This window comes from Oryzias latipes, chromosome 24 (assembly GCF_002234675.1).
Source record: "Oryzias latipes chromosome 24, ASM223467v1".
In the NCBI taxonomy this organism is placed as follows: domain Eukaryota; kingdom Metazoa; phylum Chordata; class Actinopteri; order Beloniformes; family Adrianichthyidae; genus Oryzias; species Oryzias latipes.
In genome coordinates, this window is record NC_019882.2 from 5,581,709 (window position 1) to 5,605,549 (window position 23,841).

Genomic DNA, 23,841 nt, shown 5'->3' on the forward strand with positions numbered 1-23,841 from the left:
GACAATAAAAGAGTTCGTTGTTACTGGTTGGAAATAACTTAAACAATACTAAAAAAAAAAACATTTCAGTTTAATTTGATAGTAAGTTTTGTATTGAACATGAAAAAAAATACATTATATAAAGGGGATATGATAAAACTGTTCTTCAAAAACTCGCTGCTTACTTATTTTGAAAAACTGTAACCGGATGCAGTACTGCCTATCCTCCTCGTCATTGCGTCTGTGTTGACACCGGCCATTCAACAGAACCCCACAGAGCAGCTTTGATTGCCGTATTCAGGCTCCCGCTCCTTGAGTTCCTGTTTCCGCTGCAGCCCTTCTCTGCTGCCTTCTTGGAGCCACAATCTACGGCTGCTTGTGCCCCAGTCCCAGCGTCCCGCATCCCTGCTCGGATGCCTCTGGAGGCCGGAAAGTCATACCGAGGTAGGTGACAAGAAGCCCGCTGTGTAGCGCCAAATCAACCGCAGAAGTGGCGGCTCCGAGTCCGCACATTGCCCCGCTCCAGCCCGGCCTGTTGACTGCGTCGCTGATGAGATCACTGTTACCATATAGCGGTCACGGTAGGAAGGGGTGTCTGGTCCAGTTATTTGGCGTCGTTTAACGGCTCCGTTTTCTGTTCACGGGGTTTGGTTGAGCTCTTCCTGTCTGAGCAAGTTTAGAGGCTAAAAAGATAAACAACATTTTTGGTACTGCACGGTTACCTGGAGGATGAAGAGGAGGATATCTGTGAGGAGCATCAGCTGAGCTCCTGTGTGCTATCTCTCTGCAAGCATGTGCTTTGTGTTTTTGCTGGAGTTCATACCAGAAATGAGAGGGAAACCAGATGAACCCGCATTTATGGACAGGGGTTGCTTGGAAGCGTGCGTGATTTATTGTTTTATGGGAGGGCAAAGCGGTTTGTGCTACTGCTGGCTGTCAGGAATGACCCGGTAATGATCTCTGCTGTCAGGTGAGACTCTGTGGAGGCGTGGCTACCATTGAATAAGCTGCAGCCGAAATCTAAACCATCACTGATCCTCAGATTGCACGGATGCTTGCATTGACTGTGGTGGGTCTACTGGTGGGGTGGATCTGACACGTCAGATGATCAGTGTGCAAAAGTGATGCATGTGCATTCTTTCACCACATACTCATTGCAGAAGTTCATAATAAAAAACATACTGCAGTCACATTTTATAGTCCAACAGTTTAAAAAAAATATATATATATATAATGATGCAGTTTTTAGCCAGAATCCAAAAGCGTGTCATTTTCTGGCACATAGTTTCTGCAGAAAAGCGGTATAGTTAGTTGAGTTTGGGAGTTTGTGGAGTAAGTCTGCCTCCATGTCCCATCATCAATCTGTTTAAATGTTCTCCAGCTAGCTTACAGCCCTTCAGCTGTACAGTTTTGAGCCAGCTGTTAGGACTGCACAGCTGGACGCCAGCTCATGGATCTAGTCATCTACAAGTGGATTCATCAGAATGGAGTGGAGCAGGGAGTTTGTGGATGCCCCAGCCTATTTTCTACATGACAAATACGATCTTTTTCCAATCACATTTATTTGCCTGCTCCTGATTCTCAACAAATTACATAAAGAAATACTCAGAAATGCAGTTTTAAGCTTAATTTCCTTTATATATGTCCTCCATTATCAGAAAAATGCCATAAAAACATGTTAAAAACACCATTTTCATTGTCTTTAATTAGAAATACAATGACAAATTCAGCAAATTTGCCATTCACAATTGTTATCTTATCTGCTTTGGTAACCAGGAGAGCAGACCTGATTAAGTTAGTAGCCTTAATCCATTCATGAATTAGTAAACAGTGGTATATGTTGCAGCGACAGCAGCTATTCTTGTGGCTGGCGGCGGCAGAGGGGGGTTCGCTTCCAGCGAACGCCACTCCGCTGCCTCGGATCGACGTCGGTTGAAATTGGAGCTCCTTCCAACTGTCAGAAGCCAATTATTTAACATAAAGCGAAGTGACTCACTTCTTGGCAACAAAACGCTTTGATCAGAGCCTTTGTCAGTTTTGGACGGAGCATAGCCATGGGTCGACTCCTTCATATCAGCCAAATGCAAATAATTACGTAGGGGGTTGGGGGGGGGGGGGTGTAGTTCATTCAAGGCTGTGAAGTTCTGATCAGCCAAATGGAGGCGATAGCATTAAAAGTGACCCCCCCTCCCCCCATATCTGAATTAGCCGCTTTCTTTATGTAAAATCTCGCGGTTGTGTCTCATCATGATCACATTTTTCAACTTCCGCGTTGAAGCTGAAACACATGATAGTGCATATTTAATGCAGGAGAACCCCCCCTAACGTAAGTTAATGTCCTTAATCCCATCTCCCACCCTCTCTCTTTGCCCTCTGCGCTTCCACCTTGCACACCTCACACCCCTGTCTGTCTTAATTTTTGACTAATGAGTTCATTAAACATATTAGTGTTGCTCTGCCAGAGACGTTCGATGCGGCACGGTGAGTTAAACTGGCTGGTGACTCGTTTAATAGTTTAACCTGTTTCCGAAATGAATTTGTTCCTCGCGCAGTGAGCACCGTTTCTGCGTTTGTTTGTTTTTTTTTTCCTGTGCAGCAAGCTGCTGCCAAGTGGAGTTTTATTTAAAATAGCAGTCGGATTTGTTTTTCATTTCACTTCTGTCTGCAAAACCAGCCTGTCACCTGCACAGCAAGTGCCTCTGTTTGCATGAAAAGCCATTCTAATTTCAAGCATCACAGTGTTTTGGCTCAGTGTACAGTGTGTGTATAATGCTTGATATTGGCTTCGGTGTGCTGTTTATACATCCCCTTTCCCCTTTGCCGTCCTAGATAGACTCTTTTTTTTTAGGGAAAACAAAAAATCCAAGCAGAAGAGGATAAAAGCCAGAATCCATCTATGAGGGAGAAAAAAACAGCTCAAAATTTCAGGACATCTTCCAATTTTTCCAGCATTTCTTCAAAAGAAGATGTGTGTTGTTGCATTGTTGTTTGGTTTTTCTAATCTCTGTGCAAGATATTTCAGCTCCACACAATGTAAATGGAGCAGAAGCTATTGGAGGACGGTTTTACCTTTTTGTAGATTCCGTTTAGGGGATAAAAAGCGCAGAAAACTTATATCAATCGATTCAACACTTCCTGTTTTTGGATTTGAGTGGGAAAAATAAAATAGCTGCTTTAAGAACACAGTTCATGTTGTCATTTTTCATGTGGTTCTTAGAAAACCCTAGTGAGATGTATAAAACACTCCTTTCCTAAAAGATTCCTAACATTTTCATCTTCAGGGATTCGTGCAAACCACCTGCAGAATGTGTCTACTTTCTTCTCTTAATACATCTGCAGGATGCAGTGTCTCTAAAGGGCAAGATCTGCAGAAAAAAAAACAGAGACCTTTCTGCATCCCTCCTCTCCTGCCGTCACCCTGCCAGAGTGCCATTATTATCTGCATTGTAAGGCAGAGTGTCTTTCTAGTGAATGTAAGAGCCAATCACAGGGCAAGCATGAGGCAGGTTTCCATGGAGAGAAGTGGACAGGCCGGCTTTAGCTTGATCTAGGTGGATAGTAGTCTCCAACAGGAAAAAGAGAAAGGGTCCAGAAGCACCGTCCTGTTGTTTGCCTGTCTAAATGTCTGACTGGTATCAGATTGGATATGCATTGAGTTTGGATCTAGTGGCTTTGTTGGCTTTGGCAGATGTTTAAGTGGATATTAGGTTGGGAGTTTTGGTAGCTCCAAAGGTTTACAATTTGTCTGTTGTTACCATTGACTATAAGTATTAAACCGAGTGACTCCTTTCCCCAAACAGGAAGTACCCGTTGGTTCCAGGAAACTAAAATCCCCTAGACTTCTAAAGAGAAATAAACAGCTATTACTCAGTCATATTTGTCAGAATAACCATTCTTGCTCTGCTTCCCTTTTTGTAACATGTTCTTGCTAGTCCTAATGTGTTTTTCATGATTTTTTTCTCTGTAGTGACTGTTATTCCATTTATAAACTGGCCAACCAGACGCCTCAATAAAATTATGTGGTTGAACGTTCGAAGTGTTTGACAGATTCTCTCAAGCCTGTATTCAAGTGGTAGGAGTGTAGCTTTCCACTCCTGATTGGTTGCCATAGAAATGTTGACTCGAACCAACTCAGACCTATCACTGCTTATTGACGATGTCTGGCTTTCAACATTTCAGCATCTGTATCGTGAATAAAATGATGACTGCATCAACTTCAGAACGCTGGAGCTGGAAGTAAGCCATCTTCTATGGGTGATGTCACACTCGGTTGACTGGTCATGACCTGTTTGAGACCTCGCAGTCTTCTGCCCTGGTTCTGTTGGGCCCAGCAGAGGGGAAGTTTGCATTTGCTGCACAAACATCAGGCAAGATGTGCAGTTATTATTACAGCTTGCGTTTGGTCATGGGTTATTTATTTTCAGCTCATTGGAGCTGTCCAGAAATATTCATGTACCCTTCCACATGCAGCACATGGTTTCTTTACCTTTTGATCTTTTCTGCACTTTCTTTATATATAAACCTAGTGTCTATTTTACACACAATGCGCTATGAATTCAGAAACCGCCAACATGAGATGGGGAAAAAAGGGTTTTCTAGCATTCACTGTATGTAGAGCAGAATTCAGGCATGACTTACAGTGACAATTTTTAGCTCATCTAAAGTTGCTTAGAGATTCTCTTTGGCGACACAAACAGCACTCCCTAAAACCTCTCACATACCCACAAAATCCCTTTTACCAGTACCCACGGCCCATCAAAGAGCCTTTTAGCCCCTGTGAGTCCCCAGCTCAGGCCGGGATCAGAGCAAGCACGGAGGGCTGGAGGGATTCAGAGTTGCTGCTAAAAAACATTCTCCAGTGCCAGAAAAGATAGTGTGCTGTCTGAGTTGTAGGAAGTGACACTGTGCAACATCTAACTCAGACAGGAAGTGAGTTCACTTTGGTCTTTAGGAGTGTCTACGCAAAGACACTGGTGGCTTTCACACATACAGGGAACAAAGGTTTGGAGTTCAGAAGAGGCAGATGGCTATGGAGTAAAAATTAGGAGAGATGAGAGTGGTAGTAATTGCGACAGCTGCACAGCTTCAGGCATAGACACTCAGATATCTTACTTTCTCACTCCCTCTATCTCAAACCAAAGCCATAGTAAAGGAAAGAGCCAGATGCTGGACATTAGGATTACCGCGACGACAGCTCTAGTTCAGTCTACAACCAGTATAAAAAACAAACGGGGCCACTGATATACGCAGTTACACAGCCAAGATTTGGAAGTCTGAACAGAATCGTGCCAACGGTTGTTTTCTTAGTCCAACGAAGCCGGGTTGGAGAGAAAAAAAAGCCACTGGTACAAAAACTGAATCTAAATTTTTGGATCTCCACCTGTGGGGCATCTTCTACGGTAGATGCAGTTCACGGCAAGTGTTTAGAAAACTCAACTGATCCATCCGGTGGCCCACCTCAAGCTAAACCTGGCATGGTCCACTTAACCCTTTAACACTGCGACATTTAGATAAAACACGCTCTTTGACATACAGGAACTCTTTGGTTGTTCACGTGCTCAGCATCCATCCGCTGATTCTGACGCACAAAAAAACACATTACTTACGTAAAGTATTGCATAACGGTGAAAGGCCGATTCTCTCTGCATTAGAAGATTCAGCTGATATACGTCGATTGAATAAGCACTTGTGTAAATCAGCCCTTCATAAAAAGCTGGAAATATGTTGAGTGTGTGTGCGCAGTTGATGAGTTACGATAGTCGAAAGAATGTCAACAATGCAGCTAGAGCTCTGGTGTAAAAGGGTTAACTATGTCTGAGCATGGAAACGAGCAATCACAAACAAACTGTGTTTTGTCAACAGACACTAGTTGCAAAGTGTGAACACCCTCATTAGAGAGAAGGCGTTTCCTGCATTGGGTTTAAAAGTTATGGCATATTTCAACATTGCATGATTGAAAGGACTGCATGAAATCCTCTCCACTGATCAGAGGGGGGTTCACACTGAAGCACCCTGGAAGACGGATCTGAACAATAATGACCGGTGTGCATTATCTTGCTTCCAGACGGAAGGTTATTTTTGGCGTTCATTTCAAACCAGCTTCCTGCAGGGTATGTTATCTTGTGTGTGGAAGCAGGCAGGTTGACATCAGAGTTAACACAGTTTTTCCTGTAGGGGTAAGTTCATCCCTGTGACCTCCACATCCAGGTTGGTATGAGCGGTCAGCTGTGGCTGTGGGAGCTGGAACAGCTACTCTTGACCCCCCCGATTCAGTTTTATCCAGATTCATGTTATCTAAAAATGGCGCACCATCATTAGCATCTCTCAATGTTGATGCAATTTTCATCCATTAGGAAACATTTTATTCTATCTCTTAACTCTTGTGGGCTGTAATCGAATAATTCACCACTGAGCAATTGCATCTGGAAAATAAAGAACTAATACAGATAAATGAATGAGGAAAAAATGGTTCCAAAAATGTTTTTAAATAGCTCACTCAAACAAATATCTAAGTCTTTCTGGTAAGTGCTTTATTCCATTCAAGACAACATTGTGATTTTATTAGGTGATGTGTTAAAGGAAGTTATGCTGCAAAGCTTCCAGCAAGCATCATCCAGAACGAGTTCAGAAACCTGTTTTAAAAACCCCTAAAAGCTAAATTTAAGCTTCACTTCTGGAGAAAGGAATCAGAACATCTTAGATCTAAAAGTCTTTAATGATGCCTGAAGGCATACTCTGTAAACCAGACCATGATTTTGACCTGATCCATGAAGATCTGTTGCACGATCTCAATAAAACATCAAAAGCTTTCGGAGAAACAGGAAGTCCTGGCATTCTGATATCAAGGAACCAGGTACTTCCATTAAGGAGTAAAACACTTAACATTCATCTTCAGAAATAGCTATCCAGTGGAATAGTTCTGTTAGTTGCGTAGTACTTTAAAAAAAAAAAAATCTGTTGCTCTTATCTCACAGCTGAACAAGTGGACTGAAGTAGAGGGGAGTGCTGATTTTTAAATAATTGAATAAACTGATTAGATTATACAGAATTGAATAACTTTTTGTACTGGAAGTCTCACAGTGAGTCGCCTTTAATGAAGTTCGCTCACCCACGGATTAAAAAACGAAAGCTACTAGCTGCACAACGGAGACGAAGCAGTACATCAGCATGTTTGGACTTTTATTGCAGTCACTGTGAATTGGTAGAGTAGATTTAAAGGCTTTATTAGCTAAATAGATGTAACTTGAAGCAATTCCAAGAGCGTTCCCTTTAAAAGATATTTGTGTTTTCTGCTGTTGGAGATCTCTGCTGTCATCAGTCTTCTTTCTGACATTAAGCAGGTTTATTACCAATAAAAGTCTCATTCTTGGTGTTTCAGTTATTGATTATATATTGACTTCTTAATGCCTGTGTCAGTGGTTGCACACTATAGATATATGTTCGCAGATGGACGTTTTATTATATTTCATGGATCATTGAGTCGAGTAAGGCTCATTTATTTAAAAAAAAGTGACATTTCTAGAAAAAAGTACTCTTTCCGCTGTTTTATTTTAGACTTTGTTTTACTTTTTAGTTGTTTATCACACTTAAAATAAGCTGTAGTCAAAAAAAGATCTTATTCTTATATGTGCTAAAGGCTTTATTTTGATTTTTAATACAAATACAATATGCGGGTCACATTTTTTACATTATATCCCCTTATTTATGTGTTTTGCATATTTCCGCAAGCATTTAAAAGCGCCTCCTTGAATTTTGCATTTGGGGGTAGTGTGTGAAATATAATCGTTATTACAGTGCTGCAACTTATTATTCATCCTATCTTGTTTTTCATCAGCCTACTTATTGATACAGCAGAGGATCACATTATTATTACTATTAAGGCAGGCATTAGTGAGCAACATCTTCATAGTTCAGTGAGGCAAAAGGATTCCAAGAGTGTGATTTCTTTGGAAATAAGTTTTATTGTTGATTGCCAGATTAAGGGGGGAAAAAAACTCATCGCTTCCTTTGTTTCAGTCCCATGTTGTTCCATGAACTTTTCCCTATTTTTATCCACTCTGCAAGGCTTCTCGGTCATCCTCGCCACCTGCTTTTCGCTTTATTTAAGCACGTCAGCATTATGGTATTGCCATTACAAGTTATTTGATGTTTCGCATTCCTCGCTTAGGATTTAGAGTTGAATTTATGGTATTTACTTTTGGCTTGATAAATTAGCTGAAAGTCACTTGCATCTGACTTGTTTTTCATTTGGGGCCCGTGGGAGTTGTACCAAACGGGGCCACCCCCTGCTCTTAGTGTTCTTGTGTTGTATTACTAACTTCATTTCTTTGGGTCATCGTCGTCATAACTGCAGTCCTTGATTTTTAGCTGAGGTCTAGGAGACCATTAACAACATGCCACCGAGATTTAAGAGCCCCTAACAGGACTTGGTGTGATGACACTGCAGTCAAAGAGCCATTATGCTGCGGAGCTGGAGACAGATGGGCCGAGGAGACAAAAGAGTGCAAGTGCAAGCAACTGACCACATTCCAAAAAGGGATGAATCATCGTTCCAACAAAATGCTGGAGAATAACAGTGACTTGCAGGGCAGCATTGAGTTTAGCCCAACCAGTGGGATGCCTCCTGCCTGTTTCAGAGTTTGACGGGGGTCCAGGAAACGCCTGTGTGAATCCAGCCATACTTGCACAGGTTTTTAATTGTGGAAAAGCTGCATGACATCCCCTCAAGAAAAGTGAAAACAGCATCTTCTCACACAGTTTAATTTCTTTGATTTCACAGCAGTAAAGGATTGAAGTCAGCGTCTTAACTTAATAAGTGGCTTTAAAGAGTTTTCCTTCCTCGTTTTGACTCATGTTCATCAAGAATTGTTCTTGATGAATCTGTTGCTATAGTTGTCTTGAAGCTCTCTAAATTGAGAACAAACCTCCTGATAATTTTTCTGTACCTTTTTAAGGATTCGTCGATGCAAACTTATAACACTGTAAAGGCCCGTACACACCGGAACGAATATTCGCCAGCGTTTTTCGCAATGTTTTTGTGTTCACACCCAGGCGATTTTCGCTGACGATGAGCCGAGCGAACATGCAATTTCATTCCCTGACATTAGAGGGCGCTTAATGTAAACAGAAATACTCCTGTACACAAGGTGGCGCTGCGCAACTTTACGCTTCTTAAAGTCGCTTTTCACTCAGAAGAAGAGAGCAAGTATTTACGCGCTTGTCAGAATCATACAATGAAAACATGAATATTTCAAGCACCAGTTGCTCCAACTGGTGCTTGGTTCAGGGATATTTTAGAATGTCCGTCATTATTTCTTTTCAGGCTTGGCTGACTTGGCTATCTTCTTCGCTGGTATGTGTGCTCAGAAAGGCAGTTTTGTGTTTGAGCGCCCCCAAGTTGTGTTTTACTGTAACTTCAGAAGCTCCAGACACGTGTGCAAAAGCGCCGTTCTCATTGGTCGTATAGTTTTTGACGCGGAGCGTTAAACCAAAAAAACGAAGCCGAGGCGTTTTTTAAAAAGTGACGCTTTGACGCGTGGCATTTTTTCGCGTCGGTGTGGACACTCACATTGGTGCCCTTTGTTTAGTCACGAGGCGTTAAACGTCGGCGAATATCGCGCACGAAATTCGTCCCGGTGTGTACGGGCCTTCAGGGATTGTACCTCCCATCTTTAGCTGTTAACAAGTCTATAATCGGGGGCAAATTGCAGCAGCAGTAATCTTCTCTTCATGATATGTAGGTAGTTTTTTATAGCGTTAGAGTAAACTCAATCTGTAATCCCACCCCCGTTTTACTGTTTTTGAAAGCCAATTCAACCCCCCACCTATGAAATCTTCCTCAATCACAGGAGCATTGTCCGCCTCACTTGGTCTTTCACTTGGTCTTTGCTCTCATTCGGCAATGTATGCCCTAATTGAGTTATTCTTGAGCTGTGTTTGTCACCCTGGCAACATTGCCCCACAGATAATCGTTGTGTGTGGATTAACATATAAACAGGAAAAAAAAGGCTTTTTTTAAATTCAGCTGATGCTGGACTGAGCACTTTGTATGGGTTTGTCTTCCAAGCTTGTATTAACAGAGATTACCCTGACAGGGCTCCTACATGTTGCCCGTGCCAGTACCCTCAAACTGGTGAACTCTTATTTGCCCCTACACCCAGCAAGGTTATCATCGTAGCAGCCAAGAGCCCTGTCTAAAGTTTGCTATTCCAAAACCTCAAAAGGGCAAAATGAACTTAACTTCAACTTCAGGGATCTGTCAAAGTGGAGAGGGGTTTGTCAGACGAGTTTGCTTTTCCATCATTCAGTGCTGCAATTGATGTATCCTCACTAAGAATCAGTATAAGAGAAAGTTCCCACTGAAATGGATTCTAGCTGAGTTATGGCAGTGCCTAATTTCTCATGTTTGTCAGACTGACTTAATTCAAGTTAATACTTCAGATCCAGGAAAAAGCCAAGGAAACCACACTGTGGTTCTTCACTTTTCAGTGACTGCATGGGAGGTGTCTGGTAAACTAATATTACCTAAAAAGACATTTTACGAAGTCTGATTCTGACAGTGGAGATCTGTCCTGGAGCCACGTTGTCACACACAGTTAAAGGGGGCATTGAGTGTTTCTTTTTTTCTATTTTATGGTTCCTAAAGGCACCTGGTCACTTTTTAATTACAAAAGTCATTGCCTAAAAATGCAAACAATTGTAGCATAAACTTTAATTTGTGTCCACTAGAGTGTGGACAAGGGTAGGACGGTGGTTTGGAAGCAAATTGTCGTCATTTTGGCATACTTTCTGCGTTAAACATGAAAAAAGTTTGCGAGTAATTGATTTGCAAGACAATACTAGGAATCTCTCCGTATTATCTGCAGACATGCCTGGCTGGGAATGTTCTTGTGATCAGACAGGAATGCCATGGAAAATGTAGCTCGACAGACATGGTATGTCATATCACACCAGGAGTGGCTCAGTCTTGGATAAGGACAATCGGGATGACTTCACAACAACCAGCCAGGTAGATATGGAGACGGTATGAAGAAATAAAACAAGGTCATAAATTTAGTGCCGATTTAGTGGTTTTCTTATATTGTCTGCAAGCCAATTTGTGGATAACTGTAGGTTCACTTTGTCTAGTTGTACCTCTTCAACTCTACATCAGCTCAGCGACCAATTTTTTGACTCCAAAGTTTGATAGAACGGAATCTTTTTTGCTCTTTAGTTGACTTAAATGCTAATTAAATAAATGTATGAACATTAAAAAACACCTGAACTTTTTTTACTATACATGAATAAGTTGAAAAAAATCTAAAAACATCATGTTGGAGTTGAAGTAACGTGATTCCTAATCTTAAACATGTCAACATTTAGATTGTTTCCAAAATCGGACTTGGTTTGTTTTACAAGGAGCAAGTTAAGGTTCAGAGATGGTTGATGGGAAGGAGGGTGGGGGGCTTCAGGGGGTTGCTGCTCTGTCTACAGAAGGGGGCTCTCCCGAGAATGGGGTGGAGGGGACAACCAGGGGAGTGAAGGAGAGAAAGGACAAAGGGGAGGGTGGGATAACCCTAAAAGCACACAAGATCAGGGGGAATAATAAGAAGTGCCCTTCGAAGTGCTTCTCTAATATGCGTGGCAATTTGAAGGCGCGCTAAAAGAAATGTCAGTGACGTGTGGGTGGGCACATTCAGTGTGTATGTATGAGGGAGTAAGAGACACATCAGCAATCTCCACGGAGGATTCCTGCGGTAAAGCATTCTGGGCTTTTCAAGCAAACAAGTGGTGAGGCGTGCAAAAGGAATTTTCAGGCCTTCTCTAAAAAAGATTCCACACCAATGCAAGGGGATCCTTTGACCATTAAGCATGAGGCTTATGCTCTCACCACACACACAGACACAAACACACAGACGCTCCTTTGTTCCATTTATTTTATGGGATCGTGGTTTCACACTACTTCCAGTGGCTGACATTATCTCGGTATGTTATTCTTTGCTAGGCTTTCTTCCAAGCTCATTAGCTTGTTAAGGCTACCAACCCGTCAGCCAACACAGTTTAATTCAGTGTAGCTTGCAAGGTCAGTGCCTGGCAAGACCATTACATAGCCACTAGCTTTGGGTGGCATTTCTCATATTTAATCTCAGGAACTGCTTTGATGCCCTATTTTTATTGTGTGACCTGTGGTTGAATTTTTTTTTTTTTTTTTTAAAGTGGAAAAATCATCAAAGCTGCAAGCCTCTTCATTTTTGCTGCCGCAGTAGAGATTTTTTGAAGTGAGTCAGAGATGGAGCAGGGCGAAGGCCACAGAGCTGGCTGGAGAAGCAGGTGACATATGTGACCCAGCAGGACCACAGTGGATGCCGGACATGAACCCCCATCTCAGAGGCTACTAGAACTGTTTGTACCTCTTTGAACTCATGTCAACACGCATAATTTCTCAGCGATTGCTGCTGTATTTTGAGTAACTCTGTATTAGTTGACTTGTTTTCAAAGTAAAATGTCTCTGAATCTGTTTAAAAATGCCACACTTATTAACCTGTCAAACAGTACAGTTTTCTGTGGTTCAGGTGGTGGTAAAAAACATTTTTAGGGTACGCTAGTTTCTAAAATGTTTCTTACATTTATGCTACAATGCTTTGGTCTAATGCTGCTGGAAATCTAAGCATGTTGCCAGGACTAAAACCACAACAACTTTACTCTCTTTGGGTCCTAAACCGGTTTTAGAGATTTTAAATTAGTTTGTATGAATCAGATCATTAATGACCCACTTCCATCATCTTTTCAGCTATTTTCTAAGCGTTCCCAGTGGTCTTTTAATTATGATTATGCCATGTTTAGCCAAAATTTAAAAAGTTTCTTTTCTTTCCTAGGACATAGTTTCTGCAGAGTGGCGGTACTTCATTGGAAATTCGCTGCTTAATTGTGGGCAGGACTGCTGGTGCGAAATTAGCCCGCCCCCCTTCCCCTCTAGTTGCCAAGAGCTCGGAGTAGAGAGATTGTTGCCTGCCCGGTGTTTTTTCTACGTCATAAATACTTTTTTTTTTACAATTTGGAAATTAATTTTTATTAATTGATTTTCTCAATCATCAGAAAATTATCACTAGAACATGTTAAAAACACTATTTTCATCGGAGTGGGTCTTAAATAAAATTTCATTGCAATGAGCACCATTTTCTACAAACATGAGATGATCCCGAAAACCGTCTCTCACAAACTCCCTTCAGTTCATTTATCTACCACACAATACGCACAGTTACAAACAATGCACAAGGATTGTGATCACCAGAGATCCTCTTTGGAAAAATGACCGAAATACCAATTTAGGCTTAGAAAACTCAGTTGTTTAATATGCACATCCAGGAGTTACAGTATACACACACACACACACACACACACACAGGTGCACACACATTCATAATAGTGTACTCTGCACATGCGTGTTAATTGGAAATTTTTCCATAGTGACAATCAAATGATTGATCATGCTTGCTGAGTTATTAACCTATTATATTTACCAAGCCATTAGCTCCTTGATAATTGAACTGTTAGTTGAAACAAAGGCTTTAGTTTTTCTCCTTTGAGACCTAAACTCTATTCACTCAGATGAAGCCCGTTATAAACATTTTTTATTCAAGTTTCATTTTCTGTTGAACTCTCCAATTCAGTATATTTTCAAAATTAGCATTTTTTGTCATTAAATGTTCTACATTCCTGCAATAAGTCAAAAGTTGGATTTCTTTTCTGTCTGTTCTGGTCTGCCTCTCCCTTAAGGAACTGCATTCCTTCACCTTGAATAGATTGTCCCTTGCATGTTTCTTATCTTTCCTTATCTCTCGCAGCAAAGAGCAAAAAAGTTTTTCTTTTTGCTGTTCTCCCGTCAGTTCTTGCCCAACTCCTCTTAGGTGAAACCCAGCGCCTCGTCCCGATAAATTGTGCTCTGAACTGCTTCCTGACCCCTGCTGTTTATCAAATCCTATCATGTACTGTTGTCAGATAACCCCCTTCCACACCCTCACTTTCTGTGAATGCTATGGATTTGTTGCACCGCGTCTCTGGCAGTCCAGCACTTTGTTCTCCTGCTGTCGTTGATGGAGGGTGTGTCCAGCGCCGGCTATGCTTGGCTGCATAAGGTTAATGCTGCTGGTTTGTTCGGATTCAGCAAACAAACAACATATATTAGTGTGGAAGCAGGGAGAGGTGTTATTTAGCCCAGGGGCTACAATATATGTTCCAGTTTGATGCAAACCAGCCATCTATCAGTCTAAGTATGCACCCAAAAAATAAAATAAAACAACTGCTGATCCAGTCTGTTTTAGATCAGCTTCAATTGATCAGACTTAATACTTTTATCTTGTAACATAAAAGTATTTTTTTTTCCAGTTCACACATACCTTCAGCCTTTACCTTTTACATGCTTGATGTGCTTTATTGGCATGGAAAAGCAAACCATGAAAATTAATTGTTGAACAAAAAACGACTGTGCCGAGAGAAAATAATATTTAACTCAGACCTGTAAAAAGTATCACTTCTTTACACAAATTCTAGAAATTATTCGTTCACCCTTCTTTTACCCTTCAGCATTTCAAGGGCAAAGCAATTAGGAGGCAATATATTCTAATAATTAAATGGCCGCAGATTCAATTAAACATCTGACTTTCGCTGTATGGGTCAGACTAAACAAACACCCATTACAAGAAGTGATTTAAAAATTGATGACCATGAAGGTGAGGATCTCCTTTAAAGTGTAGTAATCAATGCCTTCAAAAAAAAACCAATGAAACTGACTGACTGCCAAATATAATACGCTGACTATCCACTAAAAAAAATTGTTTTTCATGCCAATATAATGATACAAAAAATCTATTATTAAATAGACCAACTACTTTAATGTAAGCTCTTATATGCAAAGGCTGGTGTTTGATTTTTTTTGGTAAACAATAGAAGCGCATATATATATATTAACATTCTCTGAAGGTAAACCTTTAGCTGTGTTTGCTGTTAGACTAACAGTGTTTTATAACAGGGACGTCATACCAACAGTGTGGCATGGCGGTGGTAGCCTAATGGTCTGGGGAGGTTTTGAAGTAGCAGAACAATGACAAACTGTTGATGTAAACATAGCTTTGGTTTTGTATGAGGCAGTTTGGAAGAAGAATCTCAAGTTATTAGTGTACTCTCTTGAGCCTAGGAAGACTTTGCTTATGCAGCACAACAATGATCCTAGCACAGCAACAAACTCGCCTCTTACTGGCTACAAAATGGAAGGATTGCACAGGTTTTATGCGGAATAAAACAAAAGGAGTAAATATGTTTCCATATCCCAGCAAATGTTATCAGCCAGTCATGCCATTCTCCTCTACTTCTATGTTTTTGACATATTTTACACACACAGGGAAATGCAAGCTAAGTGCTCATCTCCCAAAAAAAAAAATAATTGCTGTTCTGAGGTTTGACAGCAAAGGAGTCTCATCACCATTAGCTTTTCTATTACAGCAGAGTCAGTGCTCCTCTGATGCTTCACTCCTCTTCCCAATGGTGTTCATTGGCATCTCATTTGCAGAGGATCTGTCTGTCCGTCTGTTTATCCACACTGTGTAGACTCGACACAAAGACAGGGATTCATTTTTGTTTCCTTACCTCAAACACTTCCCCCTGTTTGCAGGCACCTACAGCATTCATTTTACCGTAAGTTTACAGTTGGCTTTAGAGGCTGGATCCCCTGTTAGACGAGATCTTTTGATGGAGAAGGATCTCTTTTTTACTTTACCTTAAGCTGTTTGCCTAGTATGGTAATCATAGAGTTCTATATATTTGTTTTAGCTAAAGTCAAATCCAGCGTTAGCTCTCTTATGATACTGCAACATAATTTATTCAAGCTACAATATTTCTTTTTTTTGCCATCTGTCTACCAACTGCTGCTTACTCATTTGCTGCTACATGGTCTGTTATCAACACAGACAGGTGACAGATATTTACAGTAACATTAAGTGACAACCCTCTCTTGGTAGTTGTTACATTTCTTGTTCCACCCGTTTTCACATGGCCCGTCTCCTGCCTGAGCTCAGGTGTGCATGTGAGGTGTCAGTCTGTTCTCTGTGTCAGGCCCTCACCTCCCACTGGCCTTCCAGATGGCCTCCACACCATTTGCTTGTATGACATTCCCTCCATCCTAATGACCACTTTCATAACACTTGTTTTAAGACACCATTCTGTTTCAGTAAAAAGGGAAAAATCTCTCTAAAGGTACGTTCACACCACTTTTGCCCACCCGCAGTCCAGCAACCATTTTCAATAGAAATTCGATGTAAATGTGTGTTTCAGGTTTCCGCGTCCAAAACTGAAAGTTAAACCAATTGATCTTTGACCAATCAGGGACTTGGATTTGCTGGTGACATATGGATGATGTCCTCTTTAATTCAGGGAAGTGCCAACTGTTTGAAAATTGATCATGGGAAAGAAATTGATATTTGCTGATTGTTCCCAGCCGTAATTCTTTGACACTAAGGCCGACTAATCCAAATTTATTCCCTACCCCTACATTTAGCCCTCCAAACAGAGAATTATGGGAAAATAGTGTCTTCAAATCCAGACGTTACTACCACTCGATGATGTCATCTACGTTGGTGCATAGCTGCCAGTGCTCGAAAAATACATAACCTTGTTTTTTAACTTTAACAGTCATGCGAAAAAAAAAAGTGAGTAATGCGTTTCTCTTCTGCGTTACAAGAGTGATGCTAATCATCCACCACTGACAGAGGGATATCCAGCCCTTTAAGGAATACAAGTTAGGACACCGCTACAAGTTCCAATGCAATGCAATGGGGGAGCCAGAGAGATAGGGAAGCAATTTGGCCCACGTCCTTCATTATTTGGAATACAGATGTAAAAGAAAAGTTCTGGAGCAAGATTTTTGAGATTTGCGCTGCTTTAACATTTTGCACCAAGTCTCTGTCAGCTGGCAGACATGCGCATGTTAACAGTAGCAAAAGAAAAAGAAGCCCCTCCCTGCCTTTCCAGTGTGAACACCATGGGCATTGAAGAATGTGCTAAATGCACATTCCTGAACGTGTGTCTCATGCCCGGTTCGAACCATTGCTTTTATCAGATGTGAACACAGATGTGAAAACCTTTGCTAAATGACCTGTACATTAAACATGCCTGCAGCTGAAAGCAAAGAAACTGTCTTGTATTTTTTTTTTTAAACAGTGATATTTGAATTATTCAGGAAAAGTCTGCAGAGGACGTTTGTGCTCTTGTTTTGTAATGCCCTGCTTCACATTCACACAGCATCTCTGATTCGCTTGGGAAGTCCTGCAGTGGAACCGCATGTTTGCTTCTGTCTTGTGCTACAGTACAAAGCAGGCAAAACCGTAGGAGGGCATGCCGGGCCCGTGGTGGCGGGGAGGGGAAAAGAGCTCTGACTTCAGCCGGGTCGCCGTTTCTCTGCTCTGATTCGGGCCACTCTATCTTTTCCATTCCGCTGTCATCATCTTGCCTTTCAGTCATTATTGCAACAAGGTTTAGCAGTTCAAAGGTGTATTTCCATTCAGTCTGAGCATCAGCGGACGCCGTTTTCATTAACGGGGCTCATTCACGCCGCGCTGTTCTCTGTTCATACACACCTCCTTTTCTCCCTGATGGATTCTACTGGGCTGTGTACATGTAAACTCCCATTTGTTGTCCCTATCATGAACATCTCCCCTGCTGTCCTCTCCACCTTATCTCCCCCCCCCCCTCCCTTTCAATCTCTCCTCTTCACCAAGTGCTCTGCTGCCCCTCCCCCCTCCCCCCGCCTGCCTCCATCCTCACTGCAGGGTTGGATCATCCCTGTTTCTGCTTGCCTTGTCACGTCTGGCCCCCATTCGCATCTGCCTGGGCCTCATCACACGGTGATGGCGCTAACCAGGCTGACATCTCGCCAGGGCACTACAGGCGTTTGATGTCCGCGACTCAACCGCCTCCCTGAGAGTCATCAGAATGGGACACCATTCTGCCAGAGGTGCTATTAATTGCCCGACCATATTATGAGCAATTCTCATTCATACCATTTCCTGATAAGAAAACAAAAGATAGTAGGCGCAGGAGCTTGATAAATTTGTCCTTTTAGCGTCTTATCAAAGCCGTACTCCTGCTGGCTTTTCATTCCCATCCTGCAGTTTCCTCACTTGGTATTCTTTGGCTGTTTTCTGGGAGAGGGACCGCATCAGCACTATTCTCCTCTGAGTTTTCTTTTCACGGGGGAGCTGCCTCTTCCCCACCAATCCCCACATATGTGCGCACATGCATGCGTTCACTTCAAACAGCAGAACCTCTGGCCTTGTTGCAAAAGTGCCCCACAAATGAACCAATCCAGAATCCTCCTTGGATGAAAATTGAGTCATGGTGCTTCCACTCACGTAAACTGACAGACAAGTCGAGCGAAAAATGGATAGAAAATGTCCCATTATTGGGGAGTGTGTGGGCATGAGCGGTGACGCCGTGCATTTCTGGAACAAGCACATGCACATGGAGTCGACCAACGGCGGCCTCATTAAATAAAACATAGGAGCGAGAACAACAGTATGCTTCTGCTGTAACCTTGCATATTCATAATGAGTGCTTCCCTCTACTGTGGATGGAAAGGGAATCGCACAGGTTGATGTGATTTTCCTTGATGGCTTCTGGGTTTGTGCTGTTGTACAGTTTGAAGTGGCTGTGTACTCGGCCACGCCTGAGCAGAGCCTTTTGTTCAAATGTTGCTGCTTCCCACAATCTGACTTTTCCCCCTGACTATCAGCTCACTCAAAACTTTGAAAGACTTGCTCCGGTGAAAATCGTGTTTTGGGTCTTTTTTATTTTTAATTTATTTACATGTTTATGTGACATTTTTCTCATAATTCAGGACATATATTGAGAAAGTATTGGATTACTGTGTATTTCTTTACTAAAATCGTTATGAATTAGGAGCAGATGAAAATATTCAATTTGAAAAACATCACATTTGTGGAGGGAGAAACTAATGATGGGGCAAAACGTAAGGACAAAAGTAATGGGCCAAATCCCTGGTAATTGTAAGGCAGTTTTCACACACAAACTGCCTCATAATTATGTAATAAACAAAATAAACATTTTATTTGAATGATTTAATGAGGTAATAGTAGTGTAGTGTAGTAATGTAGTGACCAGATATGTGAGACCATTGAAGATATCAGGGTTCAATCTACAATAAAACAACATCTGAGCAGTAAAAAAAATCCCCACACATTTCAGGAGGAAAAGAAATGTTTTAACTGATTTATTTAGGACATTCATCAATAAAAAAGGGTTTTCTTTTTTTACTTTTAAAGAAGAGACGGGGCTAAAAGGAGCCACTATTCCTGGTAAATGGACAAGGAAAACTAGATATCATGCAAATAGTTTTCCCTACCTTATCAAAGGCTTCTCCCACTTTTTTAAAATTTGATTTTGACCCAAGTTCTACCAGGACGCTTGCAGGCGACACTCTTGGGTAAATCAGCACAGCGGCTGTTGAGATTCAGGAATGGGGGCTTCAACTGATTTGGGGGATTCCCTGACAGCGCAGTCGAGGCCATGTGGGGACAGAGAAGGCAAAAAGAGAAGTCATTTATATCAAGCCATGCCGATCTGTTGCCAGAGTGATGGGGGAAAGAGGCAGGACTGGGACTGTGACAGACAGTGTTCATTAATGCTCCAGCCTCTACTGCAGAGTCCAGTCAAGGGGTTCCACGCACAGGCACCCTCAAAGTCTGAAACTCTCCCACTCGCTCACAGCCATCCAAGTAATCGTGCACGCTGGCTGAGCGTGGGCGCTCGGGGCTTCACTCCCTCAATTGATGGCTGCTTATAAGGGAGGGAAGGAAAGAGATGGAGCGGCTGGTCTGCTCTGTAGAGACTCTGATAGGCTAAGCCTAAAGCCACCCTATTAACCAATACCTAGCTGTTTCCCTTTGGACTAAATTCCTAAAAACCTCTTGGTGTGAACAGATGTGTGACGACTTCTTCACTTTTAGGGGTGAAATTACAGCAAACGTCAAGTTCTCCACAGATATTGGCCTCTTGGCCAACACTTGTATACATAATCATGAGAAGCACGATGACATAATTAGTGTATTGTCTACATTACAGGGTACTAGCGTTGCATATAGATGAGGTACTATGACGGCAGTACGTGACAGGTCTTGGATTTACTGTTGCTGCTGTGTGACAGGTTTGTGGAAGCGTGAAGCCTTGTCTGTCAGAGTGTTCCGTTTGTTCTGTCATTCAAATGTTTACCTCCCAAATACCCATCTCAAATGTAATCAACAATATGTACATTGACTGTAAGCCTGTTTGGCGGTGTGTTTGACTGAAACGCTGGACAAACAGGCAGAGTGACAACAAGTTCGCTGCTTTGATAAAGAGGACAAACCCTGAATGGAGCCATTCTGCCCTGATCTGCCCTTGACCCCTTTTTGTTTGAAGGAGTGGGAACCCAGTACAACACAACTTGTTTATTTTTAAGATTGTCAAGCTGTTGTAAAGACTAATTTTCCCCTTATATCATGTCAAAATTATATATTTTTTGAAACTGTTAGAATTTTTTTTTTTTACAAAAATAAATATTCCAAAACGGATAAAAACTTGTAACATTTCTTCATCCATGCAGGGGACATAAATGTGATGGTAGGAGTCTGGGAAAATGCCGATCAGTCTCATCAGAAGCAGATCTGGGAGTCTCCTATATGAGTGGATTTGAGTGACGGCTGAAAGTGGAGCAGCCAGGGAAGCTGTGTGACTCGCGCCTCTTTCGAAGTGCGTCCCTCTGAGCCGTTGTGAAAGAAAACAAATCTGGTTTTGCTCCGTCAGGAGTGCGGCGTCGAGCGGCGTAATGAACTCCAGGAGGCTGAGCATGCTAAGAAGTTCATTATTGCAGCGTGGTTTAGGAGTAATTACCATTTTGTCTCCAAAGCTGTTTCAAAACTGGCTTGCTCAAGTCAAATGAAGGCAAGTGTGAATCCAGATAAATGTTTGCACACATGTGCATGCAAAGTGTGACAGCAAGAGACCAGTAGATATGTGTGCTTTACTTTTCTGATATTCACCTGGATCTTAAAGCTAAAAAGCATTAAATATAAGGTTAATGGGGTTACAGTGTTTGATTTGAAGACCCATGAGGATCCACTGAGGAAAACACAAGGTTACCAGAGGCCTGGAAATGATCTTGACACGATAATTTTGCTGCTTTGGGTAACATGTGTTTCTGGTCTCTTGATTTTTTTTAATTTTTATTTTATTTTAAAATAATAAAACAAGGACAAAACATTTATACAGACCTGTGATACAAATAATATAACAATATTGTATTTCTAATAACTTCAAAATACTGACCTATAAAGTGATCTTAAACACCATGACCCAAGAAAGGAACCAACAGTAGGACTCTCATCCAAACGATTTAATAATAATCAAGGTTAAAGATCAATACAGATAAATATAAACTGGTTTCAAAATGTTTATAACTGGATTCAATCTTCTTTCTCTTTCGGCTTTTCCCATCAGGGGTCGCCACAGCGAATCATCGTCCTCCACCTCACTCTATCATGGACATCTTCTACCCTAACACCAGCCAACTTCATGTCCTCTGTTAAGACATCCATATATCTCCTCTTTGGCCGTCCTCTTGCCCTCCTGCCAGCAGCTCCATCTCCAACATCCTTCTACCAATATATCCACTATCCCTCCTCTGAACATGTCCAAACCATCTCAGTCTGGCTTCTCTGACTTTGTCCCTAACACAGGCAACATGAGCCGTCCCTCTGATGTACTCGTTCCTTATCCTGTCTAACCTGGTCACTCCTAAGGAGAACCTCAACATCTTCATCTCCGCTACCTCCATCTCAGCCTCTTGTCTCTGTCTCACTGCTACCGTCTCTAACCCATAGAGCAGAGCTGGTCTCACCACTGTCTTGTACACCTTTCCTTTGAGTCTTGCTGGCACTCTTCTGTCACACAACACTCCTGACACTTTCCTCCACCCGCTCCAACCTGCCTGCACTCGCCTCTTCACCTCTTTTCCACACTCCCCATCACACTGAACTGTTGACCCCAAGTACTTAAACTCCTGCACCTTCTTCACCTCAGCCCCCTGTAACCTAACGCTTCTACCTTGATCCCTCTCGTTCAGACACATGTATTCTGTCTTACTATGACTGACCTTCATGCCTCTTCTTTCCAGAGCAAACCTCCACCTCTCTAGCTGTTCCTCCACCTGCTCTCTACTCTCACTGCAAATTACAATGTCATCTGCAAACATCATTGTCCAGGGAGATTCCTGTCTTACCTCGTCTGTCAGCCTGTCCATCAGCATAGCAAACAAAAAAGGACTCAAAGCTGATCCTTGGTGTAGTCCCACCTCCACCTTGAACTCCTCTGTCTGACCTACAGCACATCTCACCACCGTCATACTTCTCTCATACATGTCCTGAACTACTCTGACATACTTCTCTGCCACTCCAGACGACCTCATACAGTACCACAGCTCCTCCCTCGGCACCCTGTCATACGCCTTCTCTAAATCTACGAACACACAATGCAGCTCCTTCTGACCATCTCTGTACTTTTCCATCAACATTCTCAAAGCAAAAATGGCATCAGTGGTGCTCTTACGGGGCATGAAACCATACTGCTGCTCACAAATCTCCACCTTCTTCCTAAGCCTGGCTTCCACTACTCTTTCCCACAGCTTCATTGTGTGGCTCATCAACTTTATTCCTCTATAGTTGCTGCAGTTCTGCGTGTCACCCTTGTTCTTAAAGATCGGAACCAGAACGCTTCTCCTCCATTCCTCGGGCATCTTCTCACTCTCTAAAATCCTATTGAACAACCTCGTTAGAAATTCCACTGCTGTCTCTCCTAAGCACTTCCATACCTCCACAGGTACGTCATCAGGACCAACGGCCTTTCCGCTCTTCATCCTTTTCAGAGCCTTCCTAACCTCATCCTTTCCAATCTCTGCTACGTCCTGCTCCACAACAACCACATCTTCCTCCCTTCTTTCCCTGTCATTTTCCACGTTCATCAGCTCCTCAAAATACTCCTTCCATCTTTTCTGTACACTCTCCTGGGTTGTTGGCACCTTTCCGTCTCTGTCCTTTATCACTCTTACCTGTTGCACGTCCTTCCCATCTCTGTCTCTCTGTCTGGCTAGTCTGTACAAGTCCTTCTCTCCTTCCTTTGTGTCTAACCTGTCATATAGCTCATCATAAGCTTTCTGTTTGGCCTTTGCCACATCTCTCTTCACTCTACGCTGCGCTTCCTTGTACTCCTGTCTACCTTCCTCAGTCCTTTCTACATCCCACTTCTTTTTAGCCAACCTCTTCCTCTGGACGCATTCCTGTACTTCCTCATTCCACCACCAAGTCTCTTTACCGTCTTTCCTCTTTCCAGATGACACACCAAGCACCTTCCTACCTGTTTCCCTGATAATCTCTGCTGTAGTTTCCCAGTCATCTGGAAGCTCATCCTGACCACCCAGGACCTGTCTCAACTTCTGCCTAAATTCCTCACAAGTTTCTTCATTCTGTAGCTTCCACCACTTGGTCTTCTTTTCTGTTTTCCCTCTCTTCTTCTTCCTGACCTCCAGAGTCATCTTACACACCACCATGCGGTGCTGTCTGGCTACACTCTCTCCTACCACCACTTTGCAGTCATTAACCTCTCTCAAATGACCTCGTCTACATAGGATGTAGTCCACCTGAGTACTCCTACCTCCACTTCTGTATGTCACTCTATGTTCCTCTCTCTTCTGGAAGTAAGTGTTGACTACAGCCATTTCCATCCTCTTCGCAAAGTCCACCACCATCTGTCCCTCCAGATTCCTTTCCTTAACACCAAACCTGC

At 42.3% G+C, this 23,841-nt stretch overlaps 1 protein-coding gene across 3 annotated transcripts in view; it reads left to right on the forward strand.

Annotated features, from left to right (window-relative positions):
- Window positions 1–203: 203 nt before the first annotated feature.
- The window catches only part of fut8 (fucosyltransferase 8), a 92,743-nt gene continuing 69,105 nt past the window's right edge, over window positions 204–23,841 (forward strand). For all 3 annotated transcript variants that reach the window (XM_011491681.3, XM_020714496.2, XM_020714495.2), the window contains exon 1: window positions 204–423. The gene's annotated coding sequence lies outside the window, so the exon portion shown is untranslated. The remainder of the gene's footprint in view (window positions 424–23,841) is intronic.